Below are 7,367 nucleotides of genomic sequence, written 5' to 3' on the forward strand. Positions count from 1 at the left end.
GATTTACTCTTCAGTTGGTTGATGGTTATTTTTTTTTATTATATATTTCTGTTAAGTTATTTATGGTGTTCTATTTAGCTAAGGTGGGGGAGTAATTCAGTCTTCCCAGAAATACTGCAAGGTGTGTAATCATAATCGTTACCTGTTTTTGGAAAAGCTTTTTTTCCAAGTTTATACCTGTACATATGCAATTTGTTCTACAAATGGGTTTGCTTTTGGGCCCATTCGTACAGTAGGGCATTGTATCTGTTATACCTTTAAATGGGGTTCTTTACTCAAATTGCTTCAGTGCGAAGTGCCCTACCTGTGATTTGATCCCATAACTTTTCCGTTAGGAGTGCAGAGCCTTTGCCAGCTGCTGCTTTTACAGTCCCAATTCAAAGTGGCAGATCCATCATGGGCATGCTCTTAGGTGTTCTTATCCTTTGATTAACTGGCATTACATCTTATCAGATTCTGTAAGCACACAGATTTGTAAAACAGGATGACCTATGGAATTTGACCCAATTGGAGTGACTGCCAAAATGTAGAAGCCAATAAATAGTTTTTTCTGACATGATCAAAAGTGTTCCCTTAAAGCTCTAGGATTCTCATATTGCTTTCTATGGCTTGGTCTGCGAGAGGAAAAGTTTTTTGGAAGCCTCTTTGTAAAACTGCAGTTGCCTTTTTAAGCAGCGTGTGATCGTTCCTGCCACACACACCTATATTGATGAAGGTCTTAGTGTATGCCTGAATAGTGCTGCACTTTGAAGAAAAAATTGTGTGACCGTGCAAAATTGTGTGATGGATGCTAAACTTTTATCAACAATGTGTCCCCTGCTTGGCCAACAGTTATTTCCTGTAAGCCATTTCTCAATGGGGAAACCAAGACTACTCCGGGAAAAAGCAAGCATCCACAAAGAAATATTTTATCTAGAATCTTTCCTTGTGTACCAGCAAGGCTTAAAACGGTGTTCTGTTGGTAAGGCATCACCTGAGGCTCTGTGGGAAAGGTGAGAAATCTGTTAAGGAATAGTACATGGTGTTGAGAGTGTCAGATTTATAGAGATCTAATACATTAACCATGCTGTTATGTTCCCTCAGGAAACTTTACTTGCTTTAGTACATAGGTTGATTACGGGTGTGATATTGAGCCATCAGTCGTTTCTTTCTTTAGCTTCAGTTTTTTTTTTACTCCACATAGTCTTTCTTGGAAAGATTGCATGAATGGTGCTGACTGCTGACGCCCAAAGCAAGGCCTACTACTGTGCCATGTCATCAGATCATTCAAGCACCTGCTGGAGCTCTTCCAGGCTTAATGCTGCACAGCCATTGCATTCAGGTTCACCAGCAAATGTTTCCAATTGAATTGTACAGAATTTTGAATGCACCTTTATTACTTTCTCCAGTTAGTCCTATCAGTTTTTCCAATAACCCCAGTTCTTGTTGGACATTAATCATTTTGACTTGTATAAATAGGTTTATATACCTTGTGTAAAATGTAAGATATATTCTGCATTTATATTTACCGTGTTACGGCATAATTATCATTTTCTTCGTAACTGCACTTCGAGGCCCATGTCATTCTGTGTAAAAAGATGGTATATCCATAGCCATTAACTTCCATCTTCCAAATATGCAAGTTAACTTGTCAGACAGACTCTTTGCAGTTGGCAGTATCTTTAATATTGTTACCATGTTAGCTCCCTGCCTTCAATGGTTGGTATTAATTTTAACATTAAGGAAGAGACATCCTCCCTTTCTTTGATGTGGCCAGGTTAACGAAATTGTGACTTTACCTGGCCCCTCCTGAGCTGGCATGACAACTGGGTCCCTCCTGAAGAACAGTCAGTGCGCCTGTGTGCAGTGAGAATGAACAAAGCATTATCCCTGCTGCCAGGTGACACTGTTGAGTTCTTGAAACGGCTCCAGCAAGTAAGCCTGCACAAGAGGGAATTCCTGGTTTTCACACCAGCATTCAGGGACTTCTAGCTGTTGCGAAGCTCCTGTTTTTAATATTTGGCTCAATGAAGCATAAGTTGCCTAAGCAAGTTCTTTTCAAGTTTAAAGACATATCCATTTTTACACCCATGGTGTTTCAGAGTAAATGTGCAGTTAATTATGTGTTCAACAGTTGCATTCTGGCCCTTCCTTTTATACACTTCTGGGGGCTGAGTAACATTGAAATGGCTGGATGAGGGCAGTTCTTGTTTGATAAGGAATGGTAATATTTATTTTTGTGTGTTATCGTTTCAGAAAATGTAAAAATGAATTCACTAGAAAGTCTAGAGATGTTTATGCACTTGAAAGCAAAGTGATCATGCCCAATTAGCAGATTCTTGGTATGTGGTTCCTATGGCAAAAATTGGCCATCAGATGACTGAGGACTTTTTTCCTAGAGCTCATAGAAGATGGTGCAAGTTTAGACAAGTTGGACAAAGTTTTGTTGACCCCCCTATTATCTATCAATTCTTTTCAGTCCCTAGTTTTACATGGTAGTGCAGTTAAAACCAAGAAAAGGAGGTAATACTGTACTTTACTCAAAGGGCTGTGTGAGTATGCAACAAGCTACTGATACTCTGGCTTCTCCAAATAATGCATGAATGAGGTCTTTGGATCCTTTGACTGCTACAGTACCTACCAAACTACTAGCTACCAAATACCCTTATTTGATGGTAGGTGGTAGTTAATTGAAATCTATTCTCATTTGTTTAATGTCTTGTTCTAATTGTATGGCGGATTCTAGTAAAGGGTGGTTTGCCAGAAAACAGGATAGGTTTTTTAGTTGGCCCTCTCATTCTCATGTTTTAAATCAGAGAAAATATCTGACTACATGTTCTAGCTGCGAAGTGTTAGCATAAATGTTCTTCAAGGCAGAATTACTGTATATGCTAAATAAAGGAAGGAATGAAGTACCACCACCAGTTTCATATAAAACAGTGAGTCAAGCAGAAGAACTGTAACATTAAATCACGTTTTTGTGTTGCAAGAAAAAATAAAAACCAGATGGGAGCTGGTTCTCTTAAAAAAAAAAAACTTTTGAAATTGTGAATATTCCACTAAATGAAATAATGCCTTACTATGAGCATTAATTAATTCATGTGTAATGAATTGTCAACCTGAATTAATGTTGGATGCATACAGTGAAAAAAGCTCCAGGCCTTGCCTAACACATGAGTCTCTTTCTTTTCAAAAAGCTCTTAACTTTTTTCCCTGACAATTTTCTGTGATGTACTATAGGAAACATAAAACAGTCTCTGGTCTTTTTAATTGAATATCCCGTTTAATTTGTAGGCATGGAGATCATTTAAATAAAGTATCTTCCTCTTTATTCTCAGATTGTTTCAGGTTATCTGTGACTGCTATTACTGCTGACTGTAAAACATGGGAGTCTCAGAATAACAAAGAAGCTAACTCTTCTTGCATCTGTCTGTGGTTCTTTATCACAGCACCTACTTAATTACCTCTAATGTCTGACAGCATTCTTCAAGTGCACTTCAATTTTGGGTGGTTGTTCTCAGTTTGTAGATTTTAAGTTTTAAGTTTGGGTGCTGATGAAATCTGCTAGTTTTCAGTTTGATCAGTTTCCCCACAATGACGTTCCTGAAAAGATATTTTAAATATTTGCATGAGTTCTGCATCTTGGTTCAGTCAGGTCACCAGGTTTTATCACTTATTTATATGCCTTCCTTATCTGTTAGGTTTGGAGTAGATCAGCTGCATAAAAAACATAAAAACTTATTTACTATTAACTTCCAGTGTTTGAGTGTAATGGAGTATATTAGACTGGTAAAAAGGAATGTAAAATGAATGGGTTCATTTATTACATTTGCCTGTACTCCAAAAGATTTGTAAAGTGTTATAAGATGAATACTTATTAACAAAGTAAAATTATTATTTGACATCCAACTGCTGTGCAGTCCTTACAAATGTTTTTTTTTGATAATGTTAAGAAATAGAATTTCTGTACCTCTCCTCCAAAACCTTAGGGAAATAAACAGACCTTAGTGCCGTTGTCTAAAAATCTCATGAGACCCGCACTGTTTCAAACTGCTGAATTTATCAGTGTGAACATACAGGGGCTCTGTTTTCATCTTAGAAAAACATTTAGTGGTACTAGAGGAAACACAATAAAGAAGTACTGCAAGACCCAGCATAAACACTGTTGGAGCAGCTGATCTACAGTAAATTAAAATCTGCATAGAATTTCTTTACTACTATCCATCTGTTTTAAACTGGTGGTGTGTGAATATTGTCCCTAATTGAAAATAATGTAATAAACATTCAACCGATATGAGGAAAAATAGGCCAATCATTTGCCATTGCATTAATTTTACAAATCTAATATAATTATATTCCTAAGAGAGTCTGTAAAAACAGTCGCTGTTTCAATATGCTATAAATACCAAATTATAGATTTTATTTTCCTTATTCATAATATTAAATAGATAATTTAAGATCATATGTACATTAATATTTAATCAGGGAGATATGTTGGTTAGCATTGCTATCCTTATCCAGGTTACCATCAGTGTGTGGAGTTCACATGCTCTGTCTGTCTGTGTAGGTTTTCTCTGAATGCTCCTGTTTTCTTCCACAATCCAAACTCATGTGGGCTGAGCAGTATTTCTAAACTGTTCCCTCTATGCATTTGTTGTGTGCTGTAATGTAATTGTCTAGGATGTAGTCCTTCCTGGAGCTTGAGCCTGCTGGGATAGCCCCGAGCTCACTGCAGTCCCTTAAGAGTAATGCAATTACTGTAAACTGCTTGGTTGGATGCAACTATATTCCAGCCCATAGGTATGAAAGTCCCTTCAGAATTTGTTCTCGCAAAGTCTTAAGCAGAGATCTGAATTTTGTCATTGCTCAAGTCCCAGTACTTCATACTACAAAGACAAGTGAGAAATCTCATATACTTTTTCTTCAAGTCTTAAAATACTATTCTTAATGGGGACTCCCATTCCCCAGACACCTCCAAAAAGCCGGTAAACCTCTCTATTGAACCAATTAAAGCTTATATTTTAATAGCAGTGCTGCAAATCCAGATACATATTTATTAGGTGGAGATGGTACATTTGTAACCATGCCCTCATCTCTTTCTAAAAGCAATTTCCTATCTGGCCCATGGGAAATCTTTATTTTCTGTAGCTTTCTAACTTACTGTAGGATTAGCTGAGTGTTTGTGCTGATTTGGTAGTGTGATTACATAATGAGCAAAAGGATTAATCAAGAGTTAGAACATTTTATTGCATAAGTAGTTAAAAAAAAGTTAGATTGCTATGGAATGCTGAAAGAAAGGTGTCTGTAGGGGATGAGGTTCTGACACGCAATATGTTAGACCAAATCTAAGATCTTCATATCAACAAATCTAAGTCTCAAAACACTCAGGGGCATTAAAAAAGTCAACCCAGCAGTCTTCTTCGAACTAAACAGGTGAGAAATATGAGCCAGAGGACACAAGAGGAAACCATGTGGAAAAGTATTTAAAACCAAAAACAGGAGGCACTTTGTTACTCAAAGGATAGTGGGAGCTACATGCCCATGTACTTTAACTAATTCTCGTTCTAAGTGATTAATTATATTACACTTATATAGCGCTTTACAGGCAATGGGGACTCCCCTACACCACCACCACCAGTGTGCAGCCTCATCTGGATGTTGCAACGGCAGCCATAGTGCGCCAGAACGCTCACCACACATCAGCTCTCAGTGGGGAGGAGAGCAGAGTGATGAAGCCAGTTCATAGATGGGGATTATTAGGAGGCCATGATTGGTAAGGGCCAATGGGAAATTTGGCCAGGACGCCGGGATTACACCCCTACTCTTTTCGAGAAACGCCCTGGGATTTTTAATGACCACAGAGAGTCAGGACCCCGGTTTTACGCCTCATCCGAAGGACGGTGCCTGTTTTCAGTATAGTGTCCCCGTCACTATACTGGGGCATTAGGACCCACATGGACCGCAGGGTGAGCGCCCCCTGCTGGCCCCACTAACACCTCTTCCAGTATCAACCTTAGTTTTTCCCAGGAGTCTCCCAACCAGGTACTGATCAGGCTCACATCTGCTTAACTTCAGTGGGTTGCCAGTTGTGAGTTGCAGAGTGATATGGCTGCTGGCTAATTGTTTTTAAATCAATTAAATGATTATTAGCCAATGTGCTGCATTAAGAATGGCATCTTCTCACTTGTAATAGCTCTTATGTTCTTATCTTGAATTATTATGGCAGCATAATAATTCCAATGCATTTACAAGGGACAAAAGACAGTACATGGAGAAGGAGGAGAAGAAAATAAAAATTTACTGTTTCATTGATCCTGGAAATAAAACAATAAACAACCCCTCCCCCCAATAAAAAAAACTAATGACAACAGCTAAAGGTTTAGAAGATTTTCAATGAAAGCACATTGAAATTTCTATTCCAATTACTGGAAAATGGAGTAACCGCAGTAGTGGCAGATAGATTCTGTGAAGAATACTGCAAAGCACAAACTGCAGATGAAAAACAAATAGTTTAGCAAAGCATTCAGTGAGAAATGCTGAGTGCAGGAAAAAGAAAGGAATGAAAGGAGAGAATATTCATGCTTGCTGTTTGCAGTTGGACTATATTTGGTCTGCATTGGGGAAATGTATTTCAATTCAAATTGTTTTGTTATCAAGTGTGACCAGAAATTTGAATGACAGTATTTAGGAATCCAATTACCTCTAAAACCTTAACTAAATGCTTTTACCAGTGCTAAAATAACCTGAAATTCTAGTTTATATGTTGTGCTGCTAACCAAAGCATGTTGTTTGGGATTTTCTTTTCATCTTAATCCATAGTTTAGGTGACTACCTTGCTCAGCAGTCAATAAACTCCTGTTTTTAAATAGAATTCACATGATTATTAAAAACTGCAAATAATCTCAACTAAAATGCTTTCAGAAAAATAAATCTGATTTTTAATGATGTAAACAAAAGGCCTAGGTGACAATGTCCAGAAGGAGCAGTACAGGGGAGTGCAGAAGGACAAGATTTACTGGTTTCTGTAATGCAGGGAAGATTGAAAGCAGATTCCATTTGGGTACCTCGAGCTCATTTGTGGAAATCAACATAATACTATAATAATTAGTTTTCCTCTTCTTCAGAAAGGGTTTGTTAAAAAAAACATGTTTTAAAGACAATGGGCATGTTCATAGGTTGCTCTTTGACAATAATTCACGGGCTGCTACAAAGCTTTCAAATCTACCGCATACCATGAAGATTTACTTCCACCACCATACCTACATTATAATATTAGTTTCATTTGGCAAGCTAAGTGGCCAAAGGTTACAGTACTTAAATGCTTTTGCTCGTCTGACTACCAAATGTTGAATTATACTTGGGGCTTTTAAGTTCAAGACATTAAGTCA

The sequence above is a fragment of the Atractosteus spatula genome, chromosome 14 (genome assembly GCF_055471065.1).
Source record: "Atractosteus spatula isolate fAtrSpa1 chromosome 14, fAtrSpa1.hap1, whole genome shotgun sequence".
NCBI classification, from domain to species: Eukaryota; Metazoa; Chordata; class Actinopteri; order Semionotiformes; family Lepisosteidae; genus Atractosteus; species Atractosteus spatula.